Raw genomic sequence first — 19,957 nt, 5'->3', positions numbered from 1 at the left:
TCTATGCTACAAGTGTAGATATAGAGATACCCTAGAGACAGTTGAACATCAAATCTTACATTCTTATTATATTGGAAAACCTCAGTCTTTGGCCAGATGTCTCCTTATTTCCACACTACTACACTCACACAGAACATGTCACTTCTGACACTTGCTTCTGCTTACCAACCGTGTGGAGGTTTCTACCCAACATCAAACACTGGAGACCATCTCAAAGCACTGGGCTAACATCACTCTGTCAGGCACACTGTTTCTACAAAGGTTGGCAAGCAGAAGGGATAAAGCTTAAAAATTATTTTACTGAATAAGATGAGGGACAGATATTCTGTAAGGAACCACCCCAGCCTAGAGGGGTCTTTTATAAAAGCCTTACAAAGAGGAGTTCTCTCATTTGTATTTCTGTTGGCTATTGGGGAGCAAATTGTATTTAAATAGAGAACAAGGGATCGCTGACATCTTGAACAGAGTCAAGTTTCTGGTGATCCATCCAAGAGCCAGCAAGTTTTCCCCCTTTTGCAATAGACTGGAACAAGAAAGGTAACAACTAAGGTAGGAAGAAGCGGTAAGTAAAGGGTATATGGGTCCAGTCCAGTCATTGTGGGAAAGCTGCCTCCTCCAGATGTTGGCTGCTTCAATTCCTGGAAATCTTTGTTCTTGGGTCACAGTTGACGTGCAAGTCCAGTCAGGGTTTGGTGCTTTCTTTAGACATGTTACATGGGTCCAAGAACCTATTCCTTGGAGTTTGGTGGCACAAAGGTTTGTTCCTTTATAATGAAGCTGAAAAGCATATTTCTGGAGATGATCTCTTCCAATAGATGAAATCTCCAGCCTGCAAGGTGTGATGTTTAAGATCTTCTTCTCCCCGGAACACCCTGAAGAAAGCTCATTCTCCTAAAGCATGGTTATTTTCAATAGAAAAAATTAGGCCTTTCCAATATTGAAGCATATTCCCCTTTACCAGATGAAGATCAGAAGGAGCAGGAGCCAAACGTGTTGGGGTCCCATAGTTAACTCAGAGGTTGGGTTTATGGGTTCCAAATGGGTTCGATTTGAGATTTAGAACTAACAGCAGTGCTTTTGGCTAGGGTATTTAAAGTGTCTCTAGAAACTTTGCCAATTGAGTTTTAATAATACTGTTAGTATATTCAACCATCCCTGAAGATTGAGAATGAAAGTGTTGTAAAACTGACCAAATGGCACAGACCTATTGAAGCACTTGACTTGTAAAGTGAATTCCTGGTCACTGGGAAGTTTGAGGGTGGTTCCTTAGGATGGGATGATATTTTAAAACATAGGAACCATTCCTAAGACATGTTTATAATCCTCGAGATGGGGGAAGCTGTATAAAATCCATTTGCCAAAACTTGGGCAGTGTCATGTGTCTAGGAGTAATGTGGATAGGTTGTCTTGAATTGTATTTTGGGAAGAGGGACAAGCATAGTAGATACTCTTTGCAGCCTTGCTAATATTTCTCCACCAGTATTGGTTCATAAAGGTTATTATTTTATCAGTGGGCCAACAGTTCAATGCATGTACGTAGTAGTCAGAAATGTGAATTTCAGTCCCTGGCAGGACTGGATTATTATTTGGTCCAAATCAGAGATTCTTTTTATTTAAAAAATTTTTTTGATTTGTATTTTTAAAAAAGATTTTATTTATTTATTTATTCCTGAGAGAAACACAGAGAGAGGCAGAGACACAAGCAAAGGGAGAAGCAGGCTCCCTGTGGGGAGCCCGAAGTGGAACTCAATCCCAGGACCCTGGGATCACACCTTGAGCCAAAGGCAGACACTCAACTCAGCCTCCTGGGTGTCCCTAGAGATTCTTTTTAAATTGAACCAACAATTCTTACATTTCTATTTTTTTTATTTTTTCAGGAGCTATTATTGAGAATATCTAGTCAATTTTTTTCAGATTATCCTTTGGGGATATACCCTTTTGGACCATGACAGGCATTTTGTTGTTGGTCCCTTGAGAGCAGTGTTTTTTGAGAAGTATTGGTGAGGTGGTTTCCTTTAGCCTTCATTCCAAGATGCAAAGTCCAGGGACTTTGATAATGGCCAAAGTGGCTGGCAAGAGCATGGCATCTAATAATTCCTGGACATAAGATCATTTTTAATTTTGTCCCTGCTGGAAGTGAGGGTCAGCTTGTTGTTTTCATAGCATTCCAAAGTCATGAGCTACTACAGTACATCTCTACTGCCAGTCTAGATGTTTTCATTTTTTTTTCCCTTGGCTAAAATGCAGGCCCAAGCCAAAGTGTACAATTCAGTCTGTGGGACAGGGCCAGAGCCACGATGCCCCCCCTCAAGGACTTCAAGAGAAGTTAACGATAGCATGCCCATCATAATGTTTGCCATTTCCCCTTTGAAATTAAGAACTACTGGTTAACCATGAATAGTTAGTGTTGTTCAAAGGAGTTTCTTATAAGTCATCATGGGGCTGGGGGAGTGAGGTCAGAAGATGACCTGTCAAGGTCACACAGTCATGAGGAGTATCATCCTCAGGGGAGGGAAGAGGGGTGGCGGGGTTAGGATTATGTGCAAGGATTATGTAAGGAGTGCTTAGCAACAGAGGATGGGCCAGAAGGTGTTGAGTGTGCTGAACAGTCCAGAGGGAAAGGACAGAGGGAAGGTGACGTTCAAGGACTAGGAGACTTATCAAGCTTTCTTTTAGGGCTTTAATGTCTAAGTCATCCCATTTCTCCCAAATAATAGAGTCAGGCTTGTTGGTTTTAAATAAAACATATAAGGGTTGGGCCATGAAAGAGGAATTTGGAATCCAGTTTTAACAGTAGCCAGTTAGCCCAAGAAAAACTTCTAATTAGTTCTTAGTTTGGGGTTGGGGAAAGTTCAGATTGCCTATTTTGGATCTATATGTGACTTTTTTTCTGAAATCACATACCTCAAATGCCCAACCAGAGTTGGAAGGAACTGCAATTGTCCTCGGAAATTTTGTGTTCTTTTAAGTCTAAAAGTCTTGTCCTGTGAATGCTGTCACCTGGAGAAGAGGCCTAAGAAGGGAAGGAGTAAAGAAAATTCTGTAATAAGGTAATTTTGTATCCTCTACACCTGCCTTTAAGGTTTGGGAGAAGCAGGAAGGACTTTTGGTAAAACCCCCCAGGGCAGGACTCTCCAGATGTATTGCTTTCCTTCCCAAGTAAAGGCAGAGAGATATCGACCAGCCTTGTCCACAGGGATGTTCGAGAAAGTGCCACATAAGTCCATCACAGTGGAAAATGTGCTTTCAGTGGGGGTGGAGGCTAACAAAACATGGGGATTAGGAACTACAGGGTGTCAAATGATAATAATATTGTTTACGGCTTGGAGATCCTGAACAAATCTCCATCTGTGGCCCCTGGATTTCCTCCCAGGCAAAAGAGGATTATTCTAAGGACTAATATAGGGGACAGGGAGGCCCCGAGCCTTATAGTCTTCTATGATGAGCTTGATGCCTCAAAGGACCTCTTTATGTATAGAGTATTGATTCTGGGGAAATGTTTTGAGGGATCTACCTGGAGTTATTATTTTTAAAAATTTTTTTTAAAGATTTTATTTATTTATTCATGAGAGACACACACACACACAGAGAGAAAGAGAGAGAGAGAGAGAGAGAGAGAGAGAGAGAGAGAGAGAGAGAGAGACATAGGCAGAGGAAGAAGCAGGCTCCATGCAAGGAGCCTGACATGGGACTCAATCCCGGGTCTCCAGGATCAGGCCATGGGCCGAAGGTGGCACTAAACCTCTGAGCCACCCGGGGCTGCCCCTACTTGGAGTTTTTCAAAAGATTTATTTATTTATTTGAGAGAGAAAGAGAGAGTGCACGTGGTACAAGGGAGGGAAGGGGCAGAGGGAGATAATCTTCAAGCTGACTCCCCACTGCTTGAAGTCCATTGCAGGACTCAATCCCATGACATAGGAGATGATGACCTGAGCAGAAACACAGAGTCAAATGCTTAACCGAGTCACCCAGGTGCCCCACGACTTGAATTTTTACATAAAAAATAAAACTGTGCTATGGATTCTATCAATTATCCATTAAGAATATTACCCCAAAATATGTGGGGGCCAATCCAATAAGGACAAATATTTAGTGTCTTTAAAATTAGCTCTGCTGCCATCAGAAATAAAACAAATAGATGTTGAAGGATTGTTTGTTTCAGCTGATAGGCTATTTTGGTTGCTGCTATAAATTCTAGAATGATCTCCCCCTTTCAGGGAAAGAAATTACAACACGATATTTCCTAAGAAATCTCAGCCCGATGAATAAACTAGGGTTGAGAAACTGAGGAGAACCATTTTAGTACTCTAAGGCAGGGCTGTGTATCACAGTAGGGTTGAGCACCAAGAGTTTAGCCCTGTGTTAAGATTCATTCCCAGTCTGGAGAGTTGTTTCTCCAAGCCAGTTAAGAGGAAGGGCTGGGAAGAACCTTCTGAAGTTCTTTAGAGTCTTATAATTGTGGGTTAGGAGAGCTTTGGGAAGCCAGGTTGGAGAGTGGGAGGTACCTGAGTTTATGTTTGTAACAGTCCTTGTTCCAGTATCCAGTTTTTGGTAATAATGAAAAGATGGGGAAAGGGAGTTAGCTTTTTTTTTTATATATATATAAATTTATTTTTTATTGGTGTTCAATTTGCCAACAAATAGAATAACACCCAGTGCTCATCCCGTCAGTGCCCACCTCAGTGCCCGTCACCCAGTCACCCCCAACCCCCGCCCACCTCCCCTTCCACCACCCCTAGTTCGTTTCCCAGAGTTAGGAGTATTTCATGTTCTGTTTCCCGGGAAAGGGAGTTAGCTTTGCTTGGAAGTTTCCAATGAAAGATTTTAGTGGTCTACCTTTTAGTTGAATCTTCTAGGGGGTGGATGAGTTGATTGCTAAATTAAAATTGGATAGACATGGTTACCCATTCTATCCTGGTCCTTTTTTTTTTTTTTTTTTGTCTCTAAGCCCAGCATGGAGACCAGTGTGGTGCTTGAACTCACCACCCTGAGATCAAGAGCTGAGATCCAGAGTCAGACGCTTAACCAACTAAGCCACCCAGGTGCCCAACTATGTTGGTCTTTTTAATTAGAGGGGAAAGATTCTGGTTTAGCCCACTAATGAGCATAAAGTTGAAAGATGAGTGGATTCAACATCTACAGGAAGACTAAAATTTTACTTAAAAACAATTTGGGACTGGCTGAATTCATGTACTAACTTGCTGGGTACAGGCCTGAATCTTATACCAATCAGTAGGTTTTGGGAAAGCCCTAGGGATTTCCAGGTGAAGTCAGTGATCGCTGATCCTGAACATATGGCAAGGCAAGGAGCTGGTCTCTTATTTGCAGCTCAGAGATTTTTCAGGATCATCCCTATTAGCTGTTCCCATCCAGTATTGGGCTTGGCCACTGACAATGAGCCTAAGAACTAGCGGGTACAAATCTGAGAAACCTGGTTGGTAAGTCTGTACTAAATTAAATTTCTTGGCAAATCTGTGAGGATCTTTAGTAATGCTAGGAAAATCTTTGAGTGTAGCTCACAGTTTGGCCTTTCTCCAGAGGACATAGGAAGTTAGGGGGTTAGTAGGATCCTCAAAGGGTCGAATTTTAAAGGGGCAGGTTCTAATGGGTTTGGGTGAGAAGGAAGTAGAGAGGTTTGGAGAAAAATTGGAAATGAACTAGAGGGTTGGAATGAAGATGTGAAAGGTACAAAGGAGGTGCATTAAGGGAAGAGATCAATGGGGGACTCAGAGGTGGAGGGGCTTCTTTTTTTAAAATTTTTTTCCAGTTGTGTATTTTCCTTGGTCAATTTAGAAATAGCATTTTGCAAAGAGGTGACTTCAGAGTCCTGAATATGCTTGGAAGCCTCAAGATACCAATTGAAATAGGCATCCCATTCAGTGTGTTTTATTTCAGGGCGGCAGTCTTCTAATTTGGTTCTAAACAGGCAAGTTTAGGGAGATTTAAAGTTCCCTATAGTGGTTATTAGAGTTCAAAATTACTTTTGGTTAAGTTGGTCCAATGAGTTAAAAATGCACATGAAGAGGGACCATACTTTTTAAACATAAAAATGGGTGGGATTCCCAGAGAACTCTCCTGAGAGAATTTGGCAGATTGGGATCCCCAATCTGCCCCAGAACCAGAGGCTCAAAAAACCTAAATGAGTACTCATCAGGAAAGACAAAGCCTTTTTCTTTTTAAAAGATTTTATTTATTTATTTATTTATTTGAAAGAGAGCTCCCACACAAGCAGAGGGAGAAGCCGACTCTCTGGAGCAGGGAGCCCAATCAGGGCTTGATCCCAGGACCCTGAGATCATGACCTGAGCCAACACCAAGAGTTGGGGAGTTTAACCAGGCTGAGCCACCCAGGTGCCCCAGGAAAGACAAAGCCTTTAAATGGATCCCAAATAAAGCTGGAGAGCTCAACCAAAAGGAAGGAGCTCAGATCTGAGAGGAGACTTACAGAACTAAAAGGAAAAAGACTCATGGAAGCTGAGAGTGTAAAGGGCTCAAGTGGGTGCCTCACGTGGTTCTGTGGGGTTTATTGGTTCCTCAGTGGCTCATCTCTTCCCGAGCCTCACATTTGGTCACCCTATATTGTCGAACTTAAAAAAAGGAGTCAGTTATTTTACCAGCCAAATGAGTTTATTTAGGACTAACAGAGGAATTCTAATTTAGGACTAGCAAACACTGGAGAGTCGCAGGTGAGTCCAGAGAGCAGAAGAGAGGGGGCTCCATTCAACAGGGGGAAGGAGGAAGCCAGGAGTGGCAGTCTCACTGAGTTTTCATTAGCTGGGCTGCTGCTGGGCAAGGAGAATATCTTCCTTTCTCCTGCTGGGATATGTACAGTGAGCTGCTTCTGTCAGAGAATGCCTCGGATGCTTTGTGCGGTGAGTGGTCGTGTGTGGCTTTTCTCCCTTCACAGGCTCCAACTCCATTTAAAATGATCTTTCCTTTATTTTCACATGGGAGCGGGGGGGGGGGCAGGGGAGATGCTCCTAGTAGTCCTGTAACTTAGGAAATTAAAGAGCTTCAGGAACTCTGCCACCGGGGGGCAGAGACCAATATATATTTTCTCATATCTCGTATTTATCTACTCCATACATTTAAGGTCTGAGCTCTAGGACTATAACCCATATTACTTTGCACTCACCTGGATGTCCCAGAGAAAAGGGAACATTCACGTGTTTCAGCATGTCCCAAACTTTGTTAATTTTTCCTCACTCTTTTGCTCTCTTTATTTTTTTCTATATTTCCATTTTTCTGTTTAGTAAGTCAGAATGCCCCAAGACCTCTGACCTAAATTTCCTGGGAGTCATGCTATACTTCTTTCCCTTCCTCATCATCTATACTCCAGCGTGATGGATTCTATCCACCGTATAATATCAGGTTTAATCCACCCATTTCTGTTTTGTTTATAGTACTTCCAGCTGCAAGGAGTAACAAATCTGACTAAATGCCGTCTAAACATCAAGGATTTAGGAATTTCACTTGAAGATTCTAGAGTTAAGCTACTTTGAGCTGTAGTTCAGCAGTTCAGAGCTGTCAGAACTCTAGAAAGGCTTTTCTGAGACTTTTGGGGGTCTTCTCCCCAGAGCTGCATGCAGCAATGCAGCAATAAGCAATACTCGTCCACGTTAAAAATATCCAGAAGCCAAAAGGCTAAGGTGGTTCTTTCTTGCAGTGCTCAATATTTTTATGAGGGTAAAAAATCTCTTCCAGGAATACCTTGCCAGCTTCCACCGGCCCAACCCAACACAACATACCCTGTTTGTCTGTCTCTACTAGCATGAGTTCCCTTGCGCAGGGTGGGAACACGTTTGCTGAGAGTCGGTTATCTTTTTCATCTTCCTCCCATTTTCTCTACTCTTGATGGAGTTAGGGTTTTTATCATGTCTGGCATGGGCTGTTTCATGGACTCCTGAATTATCTCCCTGTTGCCCATGTCGCTAGCACCATGTCTCCTGGAGTGAGCTTTCTAAAATGTATTGTAAACATTAAAAAAAAATTATTTCGGGGAACCCTGGGTGGTGCAGCGGTTTGGCGCCTGCGTTTGGCCCAGGGCGCGATCCTGGAGACCCGGGATCGAGTCCCACATCGGGCTCCCGGTGCATGGAGCCTGCTTCTCCCTCTGTGTCTCTGCCTCTCTCTCTTTCTCTGTATGACTATCATAAAAAAAAATTATTTCACTTGCCATTCTGGCATTTTTCATAGTTGATGCAAAAAAGGTCTGAATAAATTGGGACTACACTAATTTATTAGAATCTGTTTAAAAATTATCAATAGGAATAACAAGCTAGAACTTTGGAGACTCAGAGGGATGACGGAGGAAATATTGCCTGGAAAAGCATTTCTTTCCTTGGTCAGTAGAAAAAGTATAGGTCTACATTTTGGGCGTTGGTGGAGTGACCTCTCAAATTGTTGGGCGTAAATCTAGTGACTATTTTACAAGCATGTAATATGGACACCCATATATGGTTTATGTTATGGGTACTTCTGATGAGCTGAAACGTCTCATTTTAATAAAATTACAAATTCTCAGAGGAATTTATGCTTTACAGGAACACTGATACTTTCATTAAAAAGAATCTCTTGTCATAAGTTCAGATTTAAGGAAAATTGCTCTCTGAAATCAAGAACATCTAGAATATATTTTTAATAGAAGTTCAATAAAATATAGAAATATGACCTAGCATGCTCTATGCAAATAAAGAAGCTTTCAAAATAACACTTTTTGTCTGGGAGTCTTTTGGAAAAATTATGGTATCCTTACTTTTGGTCTTTTTATATCATAAAGAGGTCATTTCAGTATCAGTTTATTTAAATAAAATAATTCTTGAATTATTACTTTATGTACAGAGACTAAAAGTGATGTTAATGGCTGTTTTAGGTAGTTTTGCCATAAACCTCTTTGCTGCAAGCATTTTTGCTATGAATGTTTTTGCTGTATAATTAATTAATTGACTGTAAGACAGTTTTGCCTTAAACAATAAAATAAGTAAAATAAAACAGGTACATTAGAAAGGACATAATGAAACGTGGAAAAATGATAAAATTAATTGTTGATTTCTTCCTTTACTAAGAGAAGTTATCAATTTCCCAAATATGAGCATGCCTATCTGTAACTGAGCTTTGTATTGCATCGTGAGTCTTTTACACTGTTGTTCATTCTTGGCACAGTGTCCCATGTCCACTGATAGGCACTTCAAAGTTGTGTGGGAAACACACTAATGCTGTACTGCATTTGGAACTGAGCTCTCTTATTATACTGCCATGCTCTCACTCTCTAGTGTAGCACAGCAGTCTGGCTTTACACAGTCTGATTTCACACTTCTAGTTATCATTGACTTTTCCATCAAGTCGATATAGGTAGCTGTTGCCTACCATTTTAAGACCATTGAATCTAGTTGTCACAGTACAGACAATTATGGGGCTACCTAAGATTTATATAATATAAAAATGGGAGCTTTTTCAATGGAGTAATGAAACTAAAGTGATTATTTAGTTACGGAGTAAAAGTGTATGTGGCAAAAGTGCTTGTGACAAAGATGCCTACTGTAAAGATGGCTTACAGCAAAAATGCTGAACCCCCGTTGATGGTGTAGTTACAGTATTGATGCTTGGCTGATGATAGGTTGGTATGAAGATACGTGACTCTACCTATATACAGCATTAATAGAAAATAACAATTCTGTGTGAAATGGAATTGTAATGTCCAAATTGTTTTATATCTCGTTTTCTTTCATCCAGAATGTATCCTAGACATTAGAATACATTTTCTACCATATCATAGAATATGTTATGTTGATTGTTTGCAAGAAACTTTTTACTTGTGTTTTTAATTTCAAAATTAATATTCCTTCCTAAAGCAGCTCCACTGACCTATGCAAGGACTAAGAGTAGAGAGTAACTATGCTGGGCTTTTAAATCTATTTGATAGTACTAATAGTATATAATTTATGTTATAAATCCATCCAATATGGAAAGGGGGCAAGTGTGAGCCATTTTGTTAAATGCCTTCGTAAGTCTGTGCAAATAGAGGTTGGATAAACCTTTAAAGAAATTTTTTATTAACATTTCAAATGCATTTAAATATTGAAAATCTTTCATTTGTATCCTTTAATTAGAAATATTTTGGGGCACCTGGATGGCTCAGTCAGTTGAATGATCAACTCTTGATTTTGGCTCGGGTCATGATCTGAGGGCCCTGAAATTGAGCCCATTTGGGCTCTGTGCTCAGAGGTGAGTCTGCTTGAGGATTCTCTCCTTCTCCCTCTGTCCCCCACCCCTGCCACAGTCATTCTTTCTCTCTCTCAAATAAATAATTCTTTTTTAAAAAGATTTTATTTATTTATTCATTCATGAGAGACATACAGAGAGAGAGGCAGAGACACAGGCAGAGGGAGAAACAGGATCCATGCAGGGAGCCCAACGTGGGACTCTATCCAGGGTCCCCAGAATCACGTCCTGGGCTGAAGGTGGTGCTAAACCACTGAGCTACCTGGGCAGCCCTCAAATAAATAATTCTTAAAAAAAAGAAGAAATATTTTTGTAAGTTGAATTTCCCAATTTACATTATTATCCTAGGAATTATTCTTGTTTTCGAGGATGAAATGTCCATCTAAAAAAAACTAAAATCAAAAATGAATTTAAGAATAAAGCTCATGAACAAAAATGGAATTCGTTCTTGTTTTTCAGACAAGGGCCTGGAGAAGAAGGTGGGTCAAGTAGTTCCCCAGCTTCCCTTTCCTCCTCATCCCGTGATTCTGGTGGCACCTGAGGATGGTCTGAAGTTCCTAGAAGAGGCTAAGCGGGACACAGCCTCCATCTCAAATGCAGCACTGTCCAATTTGAAAAAATAATGTGAGATATATTGCAAGTCACATAGGGAATTCAAAATTTTCTAGAACTCATTAACAAAGGGAAATGAAGTGTAATAATACATTTCATTTAACTCATATCCAAAATGTTATCATTTAAACATATAATTTATGTAAAAATATTGAGATATTTTATTTTCTTTGTACTAACTCTTCAACATTTTGTTTGTATTTTATTCTTATAGGACATCTCAAATCAATCTAGCCGTACTTCAAAGCAATCGATTGTCATATGTGATCAAGGGTTTCTATATTGGCTCGTGAGAACTCCTAATTTCATTGGCAAAATACTCGGGGACCAGTGTAGGAAGTGAAGGCATGCCTTTGCTCAGGATCAAAGGTAAGAACCTAGATTTTGGGGTGTTTCAGAAAAGGATACACCTGTTGGCATGCGGCATGTGGTCAGGAGAGGCTGCTAGATCTGTTAACATGGAATCCTTGAAGGAGGACTATGGCGGTGTGCTGAAGTGTCTCCACGTCTTTCAGCTAGATAACGACTACCCAGAGGGCCTTGGGAATACAAAGGGCTCTTTCAAGTGTCAGCAGAAGGATGACAATTTACCAGTTTATGCTGCTTGCCCATAAGAACAGAAACTTCCTGCCTTCCGCCGCTAGTCTGATTGCTGCTCCCCTGAGAGTGACAAACAGCCTGACCTGTAGTAACATCCAAGGACAACACCACCTTGTAGAGATAAAGAGGGTGCACAGCTAATTTTGGGAGACTGAGTCACTTGAGGAAAGAAGGCCAAATTAAACAATGAGAATAGAAAGACAATGAGAATAGAAAGGGTTTTTACCAAATTAGAGCTGATGAAAGAGATGGAAGAGAAATTAAACAAATAGTAATGACTCTTGAGATATATTTAGAGTATAAAAAAGATTTTTTTGGAACTGTCTTAATCAGCTTGGGCTGCTACAACAAAATACCATAGACTTGGGTGACTTAAGGAACAGACATTTATTGCAAACTGTTCCGAAGGCTGGGAAGTCTAAGATCGAGGTGTCAGTGGATTCAGTCGGTAAGGACCCTCTTCCTGCCATGCAGACAGCTGCCCTCTTACACTCTATTCTCATGTGGTGGGAAGAGGAAATTTTCGTGTCTCTTCTCTTTCTTGTAAAGGCACTAATCCCATTATGGGGGCTCCACCCTTAGGACTTCCTTCAAACCTAATTCCTTCCCAAAGGCTCCTGCTCCTTAATACCATCCCACTGGGGCTGCGGCTTCCTCATGTGAATTTTGAGGGGGCATAAACATCAGTCTATAACAAGAATGTATAAAACTGACTTCCAAATGCAAAATTTTGATAGTTGTGCTGAAAAAGGATATAATCTTTGCCAAAAGTAGAATTAGTGTTCTGGGAGATCAAGAGAAAGAAATAACATATAAAACACAGCAAAACTACAGAGAACCATGCCTGCAGTGATTAGGCAATATCCAAGAGACCTCACATGTGAGTAACAGGACTTCTAGAATAAGAATATAAAATATATAGAAACGTGATATGTAGAAAATCAGATTATTTTCAAAAAATACTCCTCACCCCTCAGTGGCCACGTGGGAAATGTGCCAGTTTCTGAGCTGAGACATTTAGAAGTCAGCCAAATTTCTGACAGCTTTCTGAAATGCCTGCTTTTCTACACCAAGGGATGCACATGCAATAGAGCTATCATTCTTTAAGGTATTGTCCTAGAAAAAGACATAGTTTGAAATTAATCTAAACCCTGAATAGGTAAAGAGTCTGGGCCAGACAGTCTAGCTGAGCCCAGTCCAGAGCAGCTGACCTGTAGCCAGTCTACACACCTCAGAGTAGGCTGATTATAAGCCAGTAAGATGTGGGGGTTATGGGCTGGGCAGCATCCACCAGAGAATAAAAAAAAATAATAAAAATTAAAAAATATGGCTGCTACAAAATAACTCAACAGACAACTGAAGAAAATTTCCTGAGCTGAAGAAAGATTTGACTCCTTACATTGAAATGACTTATTCAGTCTCAAAGAGAATTTAGGAGAAAAAACGTAGAATTTATATATCGTGGTGAAATTTTGAGAATAAATTGTAAAGGAAAGAGAATCAGTTTGGTATAAACATTCTTATCATTCTTTATAAAGAAGGCAGAAAAAAGAGCTGCTAACCAGAAATTCTTTATACCTCCTAAGTATCATTCATCTGTTAGGACATGAGAAAGCCAAGGCACTTGAAAATATACCACTCAGTTACTTATTTGAGGAAAGACTTGAGGAGAGACTCCAACCTTTTGCCAGTGGATTCAGATAATATCTCTCAAGATAATGGGAGATAAAGAGGAAAGTGTAGTAACAAATCTTGCAAAAATTGAGCCTCCGTAGGTGATTAAAAATTAACTCCGTAGGTAATTTATTGTATAGAGTAAGGAATCAACAACAGAGATACACCAAAAATGATAACATAGCATAGTTTGAAATTAAGAATTAGAGTCTACCTAAGTAAAATTTTGTGGCACATTCTAAAGATCTCGTATCATTTGGAAAGGGAAGAAAATTGGGAAGTGAGAGATCCTAATAGTCTCTTTGAATGTCAGAGGAAAGAGAAGAAGCAGTAATCAGACAAGCCTATTGGTGGGAGGCAAAATTATTATCTAGTATTGATATATTAATAAAATATATAGTTTAAATCATTACCAGGAAGGGACTGTAATTATTAGTGACATCAAGAAACACAATTTTTATTTCCAAATTAACTGGAGGGGAAGGAGAAAGGGAGAAGGAAGAGAAACTTAGAAAAGTCCACAAACTTAAGGGAACTGAAGAAACCATAATAAACTATAATAAATTCTAAACATAAAATCAGATAAGAAGAGTAAAAAGCATCCCAATAAATGTTAATGGACCAAATACCTGGCCCTATGCTAAGTGCTAGTAAAGGATAATGTCTCTTTTATTTCCTTTTGTTTAATATTTTTTATTATCTGACATAGGATGTGATTTAAAACTTTAAAATTAGAAGTAATCAAAGGGAGTTTATTTTTATTCATTTAGTTATGGACAACGGCATTTATATTTTATATCTTGTTATTTCCTTATTACATTTTTATTGAGAAAATTACATATAGTTTCCTTTTTCCATGTGTTTAGCTACTGAGTTGGATTGTAGAGATACTGAGCAAAATAATAATTTAAAACTTTTGGCACAAACATTAAATATATGATATTGTCTCTCAAAGTTCTAGCAAAAGCTGGTTCTTTACTCAGTTTCTATAATGAGCACTTTCTAAGCTACTTATCTCATGTGTAGTTCATTGTTTTTATATGGGTATCATAATAATGCCTTTTAAAATCCATTTAACATGTTTAGAGCTTGTTAGGTAAACTATTAGAAAATTACTTACTCTTTGTGTTAATTGAAGAGGTATTTTATTTTTTTTCAAAAAAGGTGGATTATAAAGAAGATATTTTGTTAAATAGTGTATCAATGAGAAATATTATATGGAAGATTACATACCCTGATAAAGTGTGTGTGTGTGTTTTAAAGATTTATTTATTTATTCATGATAGACATAGAGAGAGGCAGAGACACAGGAGGAGGGAGAAGCAGGCTCCATGCTGGGAGCCCGACACGGGACTCTATCCCGGGACTCCAGGATCGCACCCCTGGGCTGAAGGCAGGTGCTAAACCGCTGAGCCACCCAGGGATCCCCGTGAATTGTGATGTTTAAAAGTCCAGTTATATCTTCTGATATTTCCTCATTATGGAAATTTACAAAGGAATATCAACAGAGAAGGGGAGAATAAGTGACCACTAAGCAGTGATAGTGACCAAGTTCATGTGAATATTTGCAGTTCAGCTCATCTACGGTATCTCTGAGCTTAAATCAGTCTTGTCTTGTCATTGCAATTGACTTAACACTTTTAAAATAAATATTTTCTTTCTCTTCCTCTTTTTCTTTCTTTTTGTTAATCTTAAAGAAAGGTTTTTGATAATTTTCAAAATCGACTCCCAGCTTTATAGATTACTCATGAATAAGCATTGTTAAAAGGAGAATCCAAACCAAGCGAATCACTTTGCAGTAGCTTAAAACAATTGTTTCCCAAGTCTCCAAAATCTGTTTTCTATAATCAAAAAGGGTCAAAATCTATTTTCACATTCCTACTTCTCTCTGATTTCCAGAACACAACACCCAAGTCTTTGATATTTTTTTCCTTTGCTATTCGCCATGCAAGGAAGTATACAGCTCAATAAAATGAAAGACTCAGCACTGTGTGGTTCATACAAGAGGCTGAAGGGATTTTGAGATAGGTTAATGGTTCCGATTGTTTTCTCATATTGATTTTTAAGATGATTATATTTTATTTATGGGGAAGAAAACTTGGACTTGCATGTGAACTGCCTTGAGGGTAAACTAGGCCTCCTACACATAGGAAAATTTTATGTGAATTTGTAATGATTTGCAGGAAATAGAGTAGAATATGCTTATAAATAACTCCTTTTGTTAAAAAAAAAAAAAAGGACTTGACTTTAGAAAGACCATTTGGGTCAAGCGGTTGAATTAGTACTGACCCCTAAACTGACCATTTTAGTAACCAACAAAAAGAGAAAAAAAATGTAGTCCTTTTTGGTTCTAGTCCAAAGCGAGGTCAAAAGGGTTGATCATCTAGGGCGGTGGGGTATGAGGTTGGGCAAAGTCCTCTATCTTGGGTGGGTGGGAGAGCTGGTCAACTCCTCACTGCTTGGTTTGGAGATTACTTACAGCCTTTCCAAGGTTGCTGCAGGTGCCCATCCCATTAAGGGGGTGTTGCACTAGTTCTGGAATCCTGAGATAAATGCAGTACTGGCTTGAAATTTTTGGATCTATTTCAAGTAGAGCAGATGACTAATCACCCCCTTCTGCTAGTTGATAATGGGTTGTCTATAAAACCTTGTTTTTGTATGGTTACCTTATTGTGAAGTTCACGTCTTTTGAGGAACATTCACAACTCAAAGGCAAGGAAAATGTCCACTCCAGGGTGTCGTAAAGCTGACAGGGAAAAAGAAAAAAACACTAAATGACTTGGCTTTGTTGTTTTTTTAGTTTCCTGAGAGAAAGTGGCCTTGACCCCCATGCATTACTGCTTTTGAGATTGTAACAGCAGATGGTATAAACTGACAGTTGGTGAAGACAACTAAAGATGTTTATCACATTGCAGGGTTGTGCAGGTGACTTTAAAAACAAAGGATTTGGAAGTGATAAAAAGTGGAGGCTGGCAGTAGAGATGGTAATAAAGCCACTAGCTACTTGAGGCAATGTCCTTTTTTATTTTTTTTTCTTTTATTGCACCTGATTGCAAATTAAAGTGGGGGAAAGAAAAAGATTAACCCCAGGCAGAAAAGAATATTCAGCCCCTGCCTCAGTGGTTTTCAAAACAAAAAACTGTAGTCTTTGATTTTTAGATTTGATTTTTTCTTTCTTTTGCCTGCTGGTTGCCATACAAAGAGATATAGCTCAATAAAATGAAAGATCCACAGCACTGTGTTTCATAGTGAGGGCCTGGAGGGATTCTGAGCCAGGTTAATGGATATGATGGTTTTCCCTTCATTGATTTTTAAGATGATTATATTTTATTTATAGGTGAGAAAATAATAGTTAATCGTAGATTTATTGAAAACTTATTGCAAGGCTGCATAAATTGATAACAATAACAGTACATTTAGGGCAACAAAGCTAGACTTGTCTTTAATCCCTTAAATGCTGATGTGCAGGGAATCTATTGACTTGAAATTAAATATGCTCTAACCTACAACTGATTCCAGGTGGAGAAGAGTTATATTTTTCAGGCTGCTCTGAAAGATTTCATTACACAAAGCTTCGGTACACCCGAGGTGTTTCTTTTGTAAAAACTATGTAAAAGGTCTAGAAGTCAAAAGCTCAGGGGTATGGTCATGTTGCTCTCTGGGGGCTTTAAGAACTGACATCCAAATCGGTCAGTCATTTGTCAGCTAAAAAGCCTACTGGTCAGCCATAATTGTGTCCAGAGGTTTGAATCCTAAACCAGGATGTGTGTGTTCTGAGATGCAGGTAAAACTCAAAACATCAGCTTATCATAACTCAGAATTCCATTGCCTTAAAACTATTCTGTTTTTATATCTTAAATGAACTTGATGCAGGTGGGCTGGGTCCAAAGAGCCGTGGGAGGGTCCCGCAAGACCTGTCAAGAGAGTCCTTGGCTTCATGCAGGATAGAAATCAAATGTGAACCAAAGAGAATGAAAGTAGAGTTTATTGAATAACATGAATGACCTACAGAGAATAGCAGACAGAGTGTCTGGGAGACCTGGAAAAGGAGACGAGACTGAGTCTCATCGCTTGAGGTTAGGGATTTGTATTGGAAAGGGGTCTGGGGCAACCCTTGGCGTGCTCCTTGAGGATTCCAGGCTAGGGTGTAATCAGAGGTGAGTGTCAGGTGAACAATAGATGTTATTCTATAAATTACCAAAGGTAGGGGATATTGATGCCAGCGTCAGTGGAGGTTTGTTCAAAGCTAACGTCCTGGAACATGTTTGGGATCTGGCTCTTAGATGTTATCAGGTGTTTAGGGCCTAGGACAAAACTCAGAGAATGATTAATTTTTAAAATTTATTTATTTATTTATTTATTTATTTATTTATTTATTTATTTATTTATTTATTTATTTTCTCTTGAAGTGGGAACATAACTTCTTTGGCTTATTCAGAAATGGGACCTAGAAGAAAAATGACAGCCTTTCTAAAATGGAGTACCTTTGGCTTTCCTATCTCAAGTTCAGGGAACTTTTGGGTTTGGAGCAAATGAATTCCCATTAGCTAATCAGGGACAGTAATTTTGCCCGATCAGGACAGAAGAACACTGGGTCTTTGTCTCTCAAAAGATTGAATAATTGTCAATACAGATCTGTGGCTCAGAAATGTCAGTGACAGGCCCTTGATACACAGTGCTTATCCTAAGTGGAGGAGCAAAAACATACTCTTCAGCAATTTAATTAGTCAGTTTTCCAGATAATTGAATGTTTATGTAGAGGAAAGGAGATGAAATGTTTAAAGTGTGCCCTAGTGACAGAGAACTTTGACCATTGAGTCACCCAAAATAACAATGTAGCATTGTTTTAAAGTATTTCAGAGTTCACTTTTATTAAAAGTACCATATTGGGCTTGCTTTGGCAGTGTGTATAAATAAATTTGGATCAGTATACAGATTAGCATGACCTTTGTGTGAGGATGAAATGCAAATTCATGAAGTATTTTTTTTTTTGCACTTTCAGCCAGAAGTACAACATGTATGTGCAAAAGCTAAAATGGCTTAACATTATGTTACACTTAACACTGAAAATGTATTACTGTGTGAACGGTCTATAATTAAGCCCAATGAGACATCTAGGGAGTCCATACATGCATCAGTGAGCAGATGCAGTTGACTTATTTATAGAATGTTTCTTTTTGAAAGACTAGTGGTGGACATATTTGGATCACATTTATACAGTTATGAAAATAAAGATTTGATCATGGTCATTCTTCCCAAAATGCCATATTAACTCATGCTTTAGCTAATACGAATGGTAGACACTGACTTTTACCTGTGTTAAAAGATAAACCAAGGTAGATTAAAGAATTCTAAGTTTAAGGGAGCAAAAATTGATTCCAGTGGGCCAGCACCAAGCTGACATGGCTAGGAGTGCTTTGCTGACAGCAGCTAGGGGAAATACTCGTGAAGAGAAGAGGTGGAAGCAATGTAAGAAATTGTTTAGTTGGTGATACCTTGGGTGTTAGCCTTATTTGGGAAGGCGAGGTTGGCTGTTTATGACAGGTTGTCCTTAGGTTTTGATTCCTTCACCTTGAGGCATTTCAGGCTTAGGTTTTGGTTTGCTTCAGCAGGCTACTGTGAGGTATGAGAACCACCTCAGTCTGATGGTCTCCTTGTTTAATTAGTTTAATATCTACCAGGCTAATGTTCATTTTCAAGTACATTGTGGGCTTGTTTTCCACAAAATTCAGCTTGAATGCTCAGTCACACTTGGTTAAATACAGTGACAGTATATGGAAACAACTTTCTACCACAAATGCACTTACAAGTATCTCATCAAGAGCAAGCCAGCGTTCTAACGCAGATGCCAGGAGGCATCGACCTCCTATGTCTGCATCCAGGAGGTAACCAAAGTAACAGGACAGATTAACAACAGAGTAATGGGATTAATGAGATTTCTTTTTTTACTGGACTATTCTACGTTTAGTGGATTCATATATGTTATTTAAAGTTCTACAGTTCCATGAAAAAAGAGAATAGAATAAGAAGAAAGACCAGAAGTTTTAGCTCAGGTCCACAAGACTCTATTGAAAGGGAGAAGTTACTTTTTAATGACATTTTAATAAATGAATATCATTAATAAAATTTTAGATTTATTTAAAAGTCATGTTGCATTTTCCTGCTAGGAAAATGGATAAATGCAAATAAATCTTTAAGCTGTACATGAATTTAAAAATACAGACACAATATTCAGGAAAGAGTTACAGAAAAGACCAAAAAAGGAATTTGCTTTTAGATAAGAAACAGATTTGAAATGAAGCAAGAGAGGACCCGTACCTTGAACACACACACACACACACACACACACACACACACAATTTTGCTATTGTTTTTCATTCAATTTCATTCTTTCCGGTCCTGTCTTGAATTGTCAATAAATTGTCCAGAAAACTGCAAAAAAAAAAAAAAAAAGGCAACTCTGGTGAACATTCTATCTCAACCAGGGAGATAAAGAACATGAAGATTTTCTCATGAGGAATCTTGTTTTCTCAAGATTTGAGGTTCACTTAAAAATATTATGCAATCATAACAATGATCATATTTTATCAAATATGTGGTGCTTCTCTGATAAGAAATTCTCACGTAGGTGGTCTAACTTACTTTTATCTTAAATCTATCTAAATTTCTTCCTATAATATCAGGGCACCTCGTTGACTCAGTCGATAAGTGGCTGACTTAGCCTCAGGTCATGATCCCAGGGTCCTGGGATTGAGCCCCACGTTGGGCTCCCTGCTCAGCAGGGAGTCTGCTTTCTCCTCTCCCTCTGCTTGTGCGCTCTCTCTCTCTCTCTCTTCTTCTCTCAAATAAAT

The sequence above is a fragment of the Nyctereutes procyonoides genome, unplaced genomic scaffold (genome assembly GCF_905146905.1).
Source record: "Nyctereutes procyonoides isolate TBG_1078 unplaced genomic scaffold, NYPRO_anot_genome, whole genome shotgun sequence".
Classification (NCBI taxonomy): Eukaryota; Metazoa; Chordata; class Mammalia; order Carnivora; family Canidae; genus Nyctereutes; species Nyctereutes procyonoides.
The sequence above is the reverse complement of the archived record's forward strand: the minus strand, read 5'-3'. Positions refer to the sequence as shown.